The sequence below is a fragment of the Bos taurus genome, chromosome 4 (assembly GCF_002263795.3).
Source record: "Bos taurus isolate L1 Dominette 01449 registration number 42190680 breed Hereford chromosome 4, ARS-UCD2.0, whole genome shotgun sequence".
NCBI lineage: Eukaryota > Metazoa > Chordata > Mammalia > Artiodactyla > Bovidae > Bos > Bos taurus.
Genome location: NC_037331.1, coordinates 106,999,716 through 107,014,093, shown reverse-complemented (window position 1 = coordinate 107,014,093; position 14,378 = coordinate 106,999,716). Strand labels below are relative to the sequence as shown.

At 46.4% G+C, this 14,378-nt stretch overlaps 1 protein-coding gene across 6 annotated transcripts in view; it reads left to right on the top strand.

The window, feature by feature from the left end:
- Positions 1-14,378, top strand: part of TCAF2 (TRPM8 channel associated factor 2) — a 34,674-nt gene that overhangs the window by 5,118 nt on the left and 15,178 nt on the right. Inside the window, 1 exon segment of one of the 6 annotated variants that reach the window (NM_001101924.1) lies at positions 12,383-12,458. The exons of 1 other annotated variant lie outside the window; for it this stretch is intronic. The gene's annotated coding sequence lies outside the window, so the exon portion shown is untranslated. 6 annotated transcript variants of the gene reach the window in all.

The window sequence follows — 14,378 nt, the reverse complement described above, 5'->3', positions numbered from 1 at the left end:
TTTGTTTGAAACCCTTTAATCTTCTCATTTGTCCTTAAGAACAATATGGCAAAAAATATTAATAAATATTACTTCACCATAAAGACTGAGGCTGCTGTAAGTAGAAACTAGTTAAAACTTAAGAGAACAAACTCACAAAAGAGACCTTGAACTCAGCACTGACATGAAACTTGCCTGACCACCCTCAGTGTCCAATTCCCACTTTGCTTCCCAAAGCCCAGTTGTTTCCCGGTATGAGATCAAGAGCTCAACTAACCCCGCTTTACATCTGGTTTCCACTCTGAAATATTCAGAAATTCCCATCTGTCTTATCTGATCATCTTCCTTGTATAGGCTTCTGCATGTTCTTTCTTTCTGAAACCTGATTGCATTTGGTTCTCTGCCAAATAGGTTTCTCCTAGTGACAAAAGACTTATTTACTCACTAATTCATCAGACATTTCTTGAACATTCACTATATACATGTTTACTCAACATACACTTATGTATTCATTAAGATACTACATACCAGAAATGAAACAGACTCAATAGTGGGCAAAAAAAGACAGACTTTACACTCAGCATACAAGCCTATGAGAAAGATCAAATGATTATACAAATGAATGTAAAATCACAGCCTGGATAAGATCTAAGAAGCACACGTATTTAGTGTAGGCATATCAGGAGTAGGATTTAGTATAGTCTGGAGATTAGGAAAGTCTTTTTCTAAGGAAGTGATGACCAAACTAAGATAAGAAAAAAGGAGTCATTTTCTACGAAAAGGAGATTGCACTTCGGTAGGAGGAAGTTTTGCAACTCAGTCAATTCAATCACTCAGTAGTGCCCAACTCTTTGTGACCCCTGGACTGTAGCTCGCAAGGCTCTTCTGTCCATGAAAATTCTCCAGGCAAGAATATTGGAGTGGGTTGCCATTCCCTTATTCAGCCATAAAATAGAATGAAGTCTTGTCACTTTCAACAACATGGATGGACCTAGAGGGTATTAAACTAACTAAAATAAATTAGACAAGAAAGACAAATATTGTATGATTTCACTTATATGAGGAACTGAAAAAGCAAAACAAATAAACGTAACTAAACCAAGAAAGAGTCATAGATACAAACAGGTGGTTGCCAGAGGGGAGAGGGGGTATGTGGGGGAATAGGTGAGGGAGATTGAGAGATACAAACTTTTAGTTACAAAATAAATGAGTCACAGGTATGAAATGTACAGCATGAGGAATATGGTCAATAATTATGTAATATCTTTCTACAGTAACAGATGACAACTAGATTTATCAAGGTGATTATTTTAAATGTAGGCGTGTGTGCGTGATAAGTGGCTTCAGTCGTGTCCAACTCTTTGCAACCCTGTGGACTGTATCCCACCCAGCTCCTCTGTCCATGGAATTCTCCACGCAAGAGTACTGGAGTGGGTTGCCATGCCCTCCTCCAGATGATCTTCCTGACCCAGGGATCAAACCCACGCCTCTTTCATCTCCCGCATTAGCAGGCGGGCTCTTTACTGCTAGCACTGCCTGGGAAGTCAGGTGGCAGGTACCAAATACTGTAACTTTCCTTAAATCACTATGTTATATACAAACTACCGTGATGTTGTGAATCACTTGCAACTTCAAAAACAAACAAAGTCATAGAGAAAGAGATCAGATTCATGGTTACCAGAGGCCAGGTATGGGAAGAGGGCAAATTGGATGAAGGCAGTCACAAGGCACAAACTCCCAGTTATAACACAAATAAGATATAACGTACAATATGATAAAGATAATAAACATGCTATACCTTATGTACGAAGGTTGTTCAGAGAGTAAATCCTAACTGTTCTCATCATACAGGAAAAAAAAAATTCTATTTCTTTAATTTTCCATCTATATGAGATAACGGATGTTCACTAAATTTATTGTGATAATCATTTCATGACATATATAAATCAAATCATTATGTTGCACACGCTAAACTTACATAGCACTGTACATCAGTTATATATCAATAAAACCGAAAGAAAAATAAAAACTATATTTAAAAAAGAACTACAGTAGATAAAAAGTATTCTCCATTCCCAAATATCCTAGAGATAATCATGGTTATCAAGTTCTTCACACACTAACACACACCCCCCGCAGCAGCAACAGCTGCGTATCTATATAAAAGCTTTTTCTAATAACATTAACAAGATAATACTACACACACTAACCAACACATTTTATTTTTTAAGATTCTTTTATGAGGACCATTTTTAAAGTCTTTTATTGAATCTGTTACTTCTGTCATATGTTTTGGGTTTTTACACTGTGAGTCATGAGAGGTCTTAGTTCCCCATCCAGGGATGGAACTCCCACCCCCTACATTGGAAAGTGGAGTCTGAACCACTGGATTGCCGGGCAAGTCCCATAACCAAAACATTTTAAACATTAAGCTTTTCAACATTTGCATACAAGTACTTGCAGATTTACTCTATTTCTTTTAACAGTAGGAAAGGGTTCCACTTGTCAGTTACAGATTGGCACTTGCCATCAGCTCTTGCCATCCACCTCTTCAAGGATTAAATCATGTGCTGCTACAGCTGCTGATTTTCATCACCCCCTGAAGGAGTTCAGGGTGGCGAGCAGAAATAAGGCATTCTGTGCTCCTGGAAAACTGGCAGGACAAGTCTTCAGATAGTGAGATATTTTCAGGAGCCGATTTTATGAGCCCAATTCTTGTATCTCCTCATCTCTAGAAAAGCACTAAAAGCCTTTGTGATGATGCTTGTTTCTCGTGACTAGCAGAAGCTTCACAAGACCACCAAAGCTTTCTACAAAAAATATGTGCTGGACTGCATGTACTTGCTTGCCCTTTACCAGAATCACATACATTCTGTCCTTCCCCTCTACCTCTTTGGAACAGTTTCTCAGAGCTATCTGAGGTGCTGCCTCCCAGGCTGCAGTGCTCATACTGCTCCAAATAAACACTTAAGTGAAAACTCTCACCGTGTGCATCTTTTTTTAGTCAACACATTGTATGATGTAGACTAATTAAACCACTAACTTACTGACAGAACTTACTGATTAGGTAATTCTGAGTTGCCTTTTGCTTAAAGAACAGGAATTTACTTCTCGTGGTTCTGGAGAGTAGAAGTCCAAGATCAAGGTCCTGGCAGGGTTCGGTTTCCCTGAGGACTCTCTCTACAGCTTAAGGCCCTCACTTTCTCGCCATGAGCTCACACGGTTTGTCCTCCCTGTGAGAGCATTCCCAATGTCTCATCCTCTTCTCATGGGGACGCCTGTCATACTGGATTAGGGATCCACCTCAATGGCCTCATTTTAATTCAGTCACCTCTTTAAAGACCTTCCCTCCAAATATGGTTACATTCTGAGGTACAGAGAATTGAGACTTCAACATGGAATTTTGGGGAAACACAATCCCACCCAAAATGAGAAGTGTTTCACAACATACTAAAATATGTACCAGCACTTCATTCCTGCTTCCCCCACTCTCAAAGAATTAAAAAAAAAAAAAAAAAACTGCTTTAAAATGCTGAAAGTATATTTTGGTAGAGATCCAAAGGGAAAGAGACAAATAATACAGCATTATGTTGTTGTAACCACTCATTCTGGGAAACAAACTCACTCAGAAGGACGATGCAGAAAGTGGAGTGCAGTTTATTACACCGGCAGGCCCAAGGCAGAGTCTCCTCTTAGCCAAGGACCCCGACCAGTTTTTCTGAAAACCTTATATACCCTAAGTGTACGTGCCCAAACCCACCTCCCCAAATTCCGTGAAACTAGTCTGAACAAAGGAAAAGAAAGATATAATCAAAGTTAACCCGTGATTCTTATGCCTTAAGCCTAGGTAGTTAACAGTGGACACTTATCAATAGGCCTGTGGTCATACCCCAATAAGCATAATAGAATTTATGATTCTCTTAAGTTACACAGATAATTAGGGTATTCTTTTAGGCAACAGAGAGTCTAGGTACGAGCCCTGGGGCTCTTCCATCTGGGGGGTCTGGTTTTCCAGTTGGTATGTCGTTTCCATAGATACTAGGCATATAGCTCAAAGTCCACAGTCCAGCCCAAGATGGAGTCCTCCTTTCAAGATGGAGCCTGTTCTGTTTCCTCCTTCATTCCCCACCTCTTGATGCTCTTAACTCATAGTATGAGCATCATTCATAGGGATATATTGCACCCTGACTCTCCGACCGCCATTTGGGAGAACGACATCAACCTTTGAGTTACAAAGTTCATAATACATTGTAAAATAAAGGGTCCAGAAAGCAGAACTATCAAGGCAACTATAATAATGGTAAATATAGTTTTCCACCAATCACCCTTCACCCAAGATAGGACTGAAGTCCAAAAAGGAAGATTATCATCAGACATAACTTTTACCTGACCTTTCACGTCATCTAGGGTGGCTGATATATAGCCAGATAAATCAGGAATATATACACAACATTCAACTTTAATTATACCACAGGTCCCTCTTTGTGCTGAAACTATGGTTAGTCTCAAGATGATAACAGCAAGTCCTTGGAGCAGCAGTTAATTGTAGAGCTTCATCTCTTTTTCTTCTTTAAGATGATCTTGGTTTCACGGGGATCAGTGGGGTCCTGTTGTGTAGTCCACTCAGCGTCCTCTGGGTCTACGTGGTATGCTCTCTTCACCCTCATGTGGTGGACCCAGGGAGTGACACCTACAACTTCAACTGCAGTAAGGCTGGTTAGAACAACAGTATATGGACCCTTCCAATGTGGGGCCAAGGAGAAGTGTTTCCAGTTCTTCATCACACCTGATCCCCGGGCACAAATTCGTGAATCTGTTCCCCAAGGGGGAATAGCACCCTTTCTTGTATAAACTTAGTTACCTGATTTATTACCTTACCCAGTTGTTCCATCTGCTGTGAAATCTCATCTCCCCTTACCTGAGGCAAATTTGTTTTACAATGGGAGGGGGCTTCCCATACACAGTTTCATACGGAGAATAGCCATGCGACCCATGCGACCGTGGGGTCATCTTGAGTCTGGGCAGAGCCTTTGGAAGCAAGTCCACCCGGGAGCAGTCAGTCTCTAAGATCCACTTGGAGAGTGTCTCTTTTAAGTGTCTGGTTGGTTCATTCCACCATCCCAGAACTCTGGGGCCTATATGCCGTGTGTAATTTCCACTTGATATTTAGAGCTTTACATACCTGTTGAATTAAGTCGGGTACAAAGACAGGGCCGTTGTCTGATCCTATACTGGTTGGGAACACAATCCGGGGATTATTTCTCAAAGCAGACAGTGAGCCACTTCATTTGCTTTTTCAGTTGGGGTGGGGAAGGCCTTCACCCATCCTGAGAAGGTACATACCATGAGTGTCAGCAGGGTTTAAAGTCCACTTAGAGTGCCTTTTATCTGTATTCCTGGAGGTTTTTGTTCATGTCCCAGGGCAGCATTGCCCTTTTTCATTTTTGGTGGCCCTTTCTGCTTCAGCCAGCTGGTCTTGGGCCAGGGTATACTGTGGGAGAGTTAAAGTTAACTCAGGCATTTTTCAGAGTACAAAGGTTCTGATAGATCCCCCACCAGCAGGCCCAGATTTCTCAGCCACGTGTTTTGCGGCTTTATCTCCTAGTCGGTTTCCCCTCGTTTGTGCGGTGTCTTCCTTTTGGTGACCCCAACAATGCATCATTGCTACCTTTTCAAGTTCCCATACAGCATCTAATAGAGTCGAGATTTCTTCTTTGTTTTTAATATCCTTTCTGTTGGCTGTCAGAGGACCTTGCTCTTTATATAAAGCCCCGTGTACATGTAAAGTAGCAAAAGCATACCTGGAGTCTGTGTAAATATTTGTCTTCTTGCCTTCTGAGAGCTGGAGGGCCCAGATTAGACACATAGTTCGTGATGGCAGAGAGCTGGCCTCAACGATGGCTTCTTCGTGACTACTGCATATCCCGACAGTCGTCGTCCTTGTTTCGCCAGGCTGGTGCCTTTGTGTACAGGACCCACTCTGGGTCCGGGCTTGGCTGGTCTCTCAAGTCAGGTCTGCTGGCATAAACTTCTAGGATTTCCTTGCAATCATGTGAGGGCCCACCTTCTCCCACAGGAAGGAGAGTGGCTGGATTCAGGGCCTGACAAGGCTCAATAGTAACATGGGGCTTCTCACATAACAGTCCCTGGTATTGAGTAATCCGGGATGTCGACAGCCATTTATGGGGGTCCCCTCACAGGAGAGTGTTGACCTTGTGTGGGACTTTTACGATCAAATCTTGGTCTGAAGTCAGCTTGGTTGCCTCCTGGACCAGTAAGGCAACCATAGCAACTGTCCGTAAGCATCCCGGCCACCCAGTGGCAACACTGTCCAGTGGTTTTGAGAGATAAGCCACAGGTCTATCCCGTGTCCCCATAGTCTGGGACAACACTCCCATAGCCACCTTGTCCTTTTCAGTCACGTGAAGAGTAAACGGCTTAGCAAGGTCTGGCAGGCCCAAGGCGGGTTCGGACATCATTGTACCGGGATTGAGTTCTATTACCAGTGGGACTTGTTTTGCAAGCCTAGGGGGGTTGTCTTCCACCCAGACCTCGGGGAATTGTTGAGTTAACTCTCTCTCTCAACTGCTCAGCTTGTCCAGTTTCCCTTCCAGGAGATTGTGCAACCTCCATTCATCTTGAGGGGTTCCCAAGAGGAAGAGTAAATAGGTGGTTGAGCCCACTTGAAGAGTGGGTCTTTCGTGGGGGGAAAGGTCACTTGTGGCCCCAATTTAGATGGCAAGTCTCTTCCCAACAAAGGCACTGGGCATTCAGGGATGTATAAAAATTCATGAGTCCCTTGGTGTCCCCCCATCTGACATTTTTGGGGTAGGCTAGAAACACAAAGGCTGCATTTATCACCATCTGAGACCCAGCAGCCTCTGGACCTATAAAGTCTATAGGTCTCGGACGGTCTTTTGTAGAACTCAGAGGGTGATTCGCTTTCCCTTTGAATCACTTCAGAGGGTTTTACCATATTCATAGGTTTTCGGGCCCCCCTCTTGACGTCTTGTAAAATGGCCGCCCGATATCTCTCCAGGTGGCCCCTCCCTTCCTCTGTGTTACAGTCCCAGCTGGGCCTCTCATCGCGGGTGGCTGGTTCTGCCCACCGCTGCGGGTTTGCAGTACCCTCAGGTGCCATTTCTCTTAACCATTTTCTGGCCTCTGTTAGGAGCTTGTATCTTTCCTCAGTAAAAAAAGGGAGACTAGTAGTTGGATTATGTCATCCCATGTAGAGCGGTGGGCTCGGAAAATAGTCTCCATTAGCCTAATCATGGCTTGTGGCTCCCCCGAGTATGGTGGAGCGTGTCTCTGCCAGTTTAATATATCCGCAGAGGAAAATGGCTGGTAATACTAGGCTATAGAGGGCTGATGGTAGTGCCCCATGCGACCTGAACTGGAGGCTGTTGTAGCCTCTGAGGGGCATCTGTAGTGGGGTTCTTTCCCCCTGTTCCTTGGTGGAGCGCAGCCTCTAATTGCTGTGTTTTCTTCCCCCTTCCCATCAGTACTCACTGGGAGAGCTGGATACAATCTAGGAGATCTGGCTGGGGTGGAATCCTGGGGGCATTTACCAGAAGTCTCCATCTCTGGGATCAGAGCCTGCTGAAACTGTGGCTCTACGATCTCCGGGAGAGCTGGCGGACGAGCAGCGTCTGCTGCAGGAACTTCACCTGGCTGTGGATCGGGCATTAAGGCGGCCTCTGGTCCTGGTGGTGCACTCACTGGGAGGCGGGCGTGTCGTCATCCAGTATGGGGGAGGGGGCAGGTCATCCCCGTCCAAATCCTGTAGAATTTCTTTTTTATCATCAGTCAATTTTTGTGCCATTAATATTTTTCCCTTTCCCTTCTGGATATAGAACCTTGTCCCAGAGGAGGGTCTTGAGTTAACCCTAGCCGCAAGTCAATATATGGATATTGATCTGGGTGTCCTGACTCTCCTGTGACTACTGTATAGACTGTTTCCACTATTTTTAAGTCCATGGTGTCCTCTGGTGGCCATCCTACTCCCACAGGGGGCCATTCGACCTCACAGAGTATGTGGAGGCAGTTAGGCATCATGTTCACCCTATAGTCTCCTCTAAATCCCTTCTTTAAATTTTTAATCATGCACTCCAATACAGTTGCCTTAGATTCATTTCCCCCCATCTTGCTTACCTTCTTGGACTGTCTTCTAGTTTTCCTTTTCGTTCTGTCTATGAAGTTCTCAGTACTCTATGTACTTCTGATATTCCCACTCAATGAAACACTTATATTGCCATTCCATTTCCTTCCTAAATGGGGTGAGAAGAGCCTTACCTGCCAGATCCCAGAGGGAGAAGGGGGATCAGCATGTCTTCACCTGCCGGTTGGCATGGCCGAACCAGAACACCACGTGGTCCAAGACTGTTTCTCCCTTAACTTTTAAAGTCCGTTCTGGCTTGGTGGGCTTGATCAGGTGTGGACGAAAAGACAGATGGGTTAAATATCCCACGTCCCAGGCCGTCCCAAGAAAAGCCAATTGGTATTCACTGATGTATTCCCCTCCTTCTAGCCTGATAATTCCGAGGGGGTCAAGAATTTCACAGCAAATGGGACACCTCCTCAGGGAGGGCAGAATACAAGCACACAAAGACCAAGTTTCTTCTAACAACTCCCTGGCGATTGCTTGGTAATAATTCTCCCCAAGACAGCGTGGACACCACCCCCTAAATGACATTCACAAATTTCCTTCCTAAGCTCTAACACACTCGTCAACCTGTGTACCAAGCAATCGCTGCCACCTGCCTATTCCAGGCTCCTGTGGGTCCATGCCCCTTCTCGTCCCTCCCAGGGTGGTGGTCAGGCCCCTTCTTCCACCCTGATGGGTGGGTTCCTCCTCACCTGAGCGCTCAGTTCCCCTGCTGCCGTCCACTACCTGCTAACACGAAAGGTCCGGGCATTGAGAAGCAAAATCCTTCCAGAAGGGTGAAGCACCTTCCCCACTCTAGATGATTCGAGTCGCAAGGCCTTGGAGTAGTCCCAAATGGGATTTGTCTCCCCAAAGTGAGGAGTTTCCTGGCCAATGCACCAAATGTTGTAGCCACGCATTCTGGGAAACAAACTCACTCAGAAGGAAAATGCAGATAGTGGAGTGCAGTTTATTACACTGGCAGGCCCAAGGTAGAGTCTCCTCTTAGCCAAGGACCCCAACCAGTTTTTCTGAAAACCTTATATATCCTAAGTGTATGTGTCCAAACCCACCTCCTGAAATTCCCTGAAACTAGTCTGAACAAAGGAAAAGAAAGATATAATCAAAGTTAACCCGTGATTCTTATGCCTTAAGCCTAGGTAGTTAACAGTGGACACTTATCAATAGGCCTGTGGTCATACCCCATAAGCATAATAGAATTTATGATTCTATTTGGTTACACAGATAATTAGGGTATTCTTTCAGGCAACAGAGAGTATAGGTACGAGCCCTGGGGCTCTTCCATCCGGGGGGTCTGGTTTTCCAGCTGGTACGTCGTTTCCATAGATACTGGGCATACAGCTCAAAGTCCACAGTCCAGCCCAAGATGGAGTCCTGCTTTTAAGACAGAGCCTGTTCTGTCTGTTTCCTCCCTCGATGTTAAAGAGCAAAGAGTGAAAATGAACTCAGTCAGCACTTACTTACCCAATGTGTACGGAAGGCCAGGAGGCAGGGTGGAGATGAGATTTGGAAAGGGGTCCACCAGTGACCTTGGGGAAGAAACGAAATGGTAGAATCAGAAGCTGGATTTCGAAGTTTGAACCTCATTTTTGGCGAAGGAGAGGGTGACCTGTAGTGAAGAAATGACATGTTCTATACAGAGAGGCAAGAAATGGAGTTTAAGAGATGTGGTACACATACACCATGGAATATTACTCAGCCATTAAAAAGAATGAAATAATGCCACTTGTGACAACATGAATGGACCTAGAGAGTGTCATGAGTGAAGTAAGACAGAGAAGGAGCAAGATCTTATGACATCTCTGCAACCATGAAATTAAAAGATGCTTACTCCTTGGAAGGAAAGTTATGACCAACCTAGATAGCATATTGAAGAGCAGAGACATTACTTTGCCAACAAAGGTCCATCTAGTCAAGGCTTTGGTTTTTCCAGTGGTCATGTATGGATGTGACAGTTGGACTGTGAAGAATGCTGAGCACTGAAGAATTGATGCTTTTGAACTGTGGTGTTGGAGAAGACTCTTGAGAATCCCTTGGACTGCAAGGAGATCCAACCAGCCCATTCGAAAGGAGATCAGCCCTGGGATTTCTTTGGAAGGAATGATGCTGAAGCTGAAACTCCAGTACTTTGGCCACCTCATGCGAAGAGCTGACTCATTGGAAAAGACTCTGATGCTGGGAGGGATTGGGGGCAAGAGGAGAAGGGGATGACAGAGGATGAAATGGCTGGATGGCATCACTGACTCGATGGACATGAGTCTGAGTGAACTCCAGGAGTTGGTGATAGACAGGGAGGTCTGGCGTGCTGCGATTTATGAGGTCGCAAAGAGTCAGAGACGACTGAGCGACTGAACTGAACTGAACTGATGACATCTCTTATATGTTGAATCTAAAAAGAAAGATACAAATGAACTTGCTTATAAGGCAGAAAGAGACTCACAGACTTAGAGAACAAACTTATGGTTGCAGGGGAGGGGAAGGATGGGGGAAGGATGGTGGGGGGATAGTTAGGGAGTTTGGGATGGACACGTACACACTGCTATATTTAAAATGGATAATAAACAAGGACCTACTGTATAGCACATGGAACACTGCTCAGTGTTATGTGGCAGCCTGGATGGGAGGGGAGTTTGGGGGAGAACGGATACATGCATACGTATGGCCAAGTCCCTTTCCTGTGCACCTTAAGCTATCACAACATTGTCTGTTAATAGGCTATACCCTAAAAGAAAACAACAACAACAACAAAATTTTTTTAAGAAATGGAGTTTACCCAAGTGTATCTTTATCAAAGAAGAAGTTAGAAATAAACTTAAAAAATGAAAATAGAAAAAATGGAACTGGATAGGAAGATACTGGAGGATGTACCACCTGTTTTACAAAGATTCGAGATCTGAGACAGAAGGGAATATGAGTGAAGTGTCGAGTACATGTGAAAATTCAATGAGGATGTGACATTAATGGATGCTTTTAAGTAATTTTGTAAACAGACAGTCACGATCCTTTAAGAAAAACAGACACATCCAGTAACTCCATAAACAGAGCAATGATTTACATGTATAACCAGTGTTAGCCCAGAAGGAGAGACAGGTTATAAAATAGGGATCTCAAGTCCACATCTTTACAATCACCCTCAACTACACCCTTTGCCCCATCCCTACCGTCACTCTCTCCTTCTACAAACAAGATAAAACTAACTGCTACTGCTGCTGCTAAGTCGCTTCAGTCGTGTCCGACTCTGTGCGATCCCATAGACGGAAGCCCACTAGGCTCCCCCGTCCCTGGGATTCTCCAGGCAAGAACACTGGAGTGGGTTGCCATTTCCTTCTCCAATGCATGAAAGCGAAAAGTGAAAGTGAAGTCGCTCAGTCGTGTCCGACTCTTAGCTACCCCATGGACTGCAGCTTACCAGGCTCCTCCGTCCATGGGAGTTTCCAGGCAAGAGTACTGGAGTGGGGTGCCATTGCCTTCTCCGGACAAAACAAACAAACAACAAAAAATCCTTCAAAGTAAAAATAGTGTATCGACTGCGCAAAACTGCAAAATCAGATTCCCAGCAAATCTGGGCCTCTTTAACCTTGATTTAGACCTTCCCACTCCTCTTGGGTAGAAACTCAAGCCGCAGCCCCTCTATCACTTCAGCTGGAGTGGACGTGTCTGATGTTGTTAACAGGCACGTTTCCTTGCCAGCAAGCACATCCCTGGGCAACATTCCTGTCTACAGTCCCAGACGGTTTTGATGGAACTCCATGGATCCCCGCGAATCCCTCCCGGCACACGGTGCACGGCGGGAGACTGACCACCAGGGGACAGGCCCTCAACGCAGGAGCAACCCGGTGGGGACGACGCGGAAGCCTCGGTTCTCGGGCGCCGCATCCGGGACTGGAGGGGAAGGGGCCCCGATCCACGCGGGGCCAAAGCCGACCCGGGTCGAGGGTCACGGTGTTGTTGGCTTGTCCGCCCCGAGTCTCTTATGGGAGACTCGGCGTGTGCTTTCCTCATCAAACGTGACAGCAACTTTGCCCAGCTCCCTCGCACACAACAGGATCCCTCGTAGGGTCTGGGGAAGCAGGAGTTCTGACCCCCAGGGGTGTCCATGATCAGGGCTGCCCATCCCCCAGGGCATCTCCCCGGGTGCGGCGGGAGGGGCGGGGCCGCGGGGCGGAGGCTCCGGGAGGGACGCGCCCCCCCGGGACCCGCCCCCTCCCCGGCCCGCCCCGCTCCCCCGGCCTACAAGTCTTTGCGCACAGGAAGCGCCTCCGCATCTGTACCTGCGCCCTGGTCCGCTCCCCGCACCCCGCCCCACCGAAGCGTGAGTTCGCGGGTCAAGCGCGTCAGTTGGAGGGTAGGTGGCTTCGGGCGGGGGCCGAGGACCTGCGGAGACCGGTGCGCCCCCAGGTGCCAGATGCAGGCCGGAGATCATTCCAGGCGGTGGGCAGTCGCGGTGTCTCTGGTCTCCTTAGGTTCACGTTCTGGTTTCCTCTCGCCCTTCCTTTCCCTATTTTCGTTTGTCTCGAAACGCTTTCCTTTCGCCTCTTTGCATTTCTGGGTCAAGAATTTGACAGAAGATGTGTGGTTGTATGGGGGTGTGTTTGTGGGTGCGTGTGCATGCATGCGAACGTAGTAACAGTTGCAGTCAGAGTTCTGAGAATGTCTTTTTTCTCATTTCCTGTGGTTTTGGGGGTTTGTTTGTTTGTTTGTTTTGTTTTGTTTTTGGTGCTTTTCCTGTAAAGCTAGGGAGGCTCAGATTCATGAAAGAGCTCACTTGTCTTGTCAGAGGCTTGACCTCAGACTTCCTGATCTCTCGCTGCGCTTTTCCATCCAAACCCACATACTGAAACCATTCACCCTCTGGCTTTCATACTCCAGCTGGGACTGGTACTTTTTTGTGAATTCACTTTCCTGCGGGCAATATTCAGAATAAGGCAATAGATGGGTTGTTGTTGTGGTTTGGTCACTCAGTCGTGTCCGACGTTTTGCAACCCCATGGACTGTAGCCCACCAGGCTTCTCTGTCCATGGGACTTCCCAGGCAAGAATACTGGAGTGAGTTGCCATTCCCTTCTCCAGGGGATCCCTGGATCAGGGCTCCAACCCAGGTCTCCCAGATTGCAGGCAGGCTCTTTACAATCTGAGCCACCAGGGAAGCCCCTCAGATGGGAAGGATAGTTAAAGAAAGAAAAGGAGCTGGAGTTTTATGAGGAATACTGGGCATGCTTAAGGAGCCAAGCCTTCTAGAGAATTGGTAGTGAAAGTGAAAGGAAAAAAAGTTTAGAAAACTGTGGAAAGCCCAGACTCTGCAGGCTTAAAATCCAGGGGGAGGCACTCAGCTTTACCTGGGGGAGTGGATGAAACTAATGAGGACAAGATGCTTGAGGAAGATTATAGATGAGACTACAGAATGCATCTTAGGGACAGAAACCAGCTTGCTCTCCTCTGGATAAGAATGTAAGTTGAAGGGAGTGGTATTTGATAAGTGGGAAAAACAAGGGCAAGGCTGACAGTGTATGGAAACAGGAGGGAGGCGATTCCTTGGAAGGGAAGGGTTTGGTGTGTGTCAGTTTCGATGGTTCCCCAAAGCCAAGCCTTATAGAAGGACCTGAGCACAGGTAGTTTACTTGGGAAGTGAGCCCAGAACTGCACAGTGAGGACGTGGAGAGGAGGAAACCGGGAAGGACCCTGGTCCAGTAAGGAAGGACCTCTCACTAAGCTGTTTATCGCTGTGGGCAGCTCGAGCCCAATTCCTGGGGTAACCCATGAGGGGCTCCAGAATGCACCTAGGATGGCTCTACCCCAGGGGAAGCTTCCCCCATATCAGCTCACCGCCACTTCAGGGCTGCCCCTGGACCCTTGCCCAGGTGAGAAGGTCTCCCAGTGCCCAGGAGAGTCCTCCAGGGCTTTGCTGGATGAGGTCTGGGGCACACAGCGCACCTGCTACCTGGCTCTTGTCACTTGGAGAGGCCAGAAAGCACAGCAGAGGGACAGACACTCGTGATTTCTGTTCTCCTTGCATACCTGACACTGGACGTTTTTATCTGCATTCTCTTTATCTTCCAAAACAACCCTCCAAAGGATGTACTATTCTCTTTATACAAATGGGAAGACTGGTGTATAGTTTATCCAAGAGGAGCTGCTCTGAAGGGAAAAATGAACTCAGTTTTAGGCGCACCAAATTTTCAAAGTCCTGGGGAACCTCAGAATGTTCCCCAAAGTAGAGGTAGGGAACTCCCTAG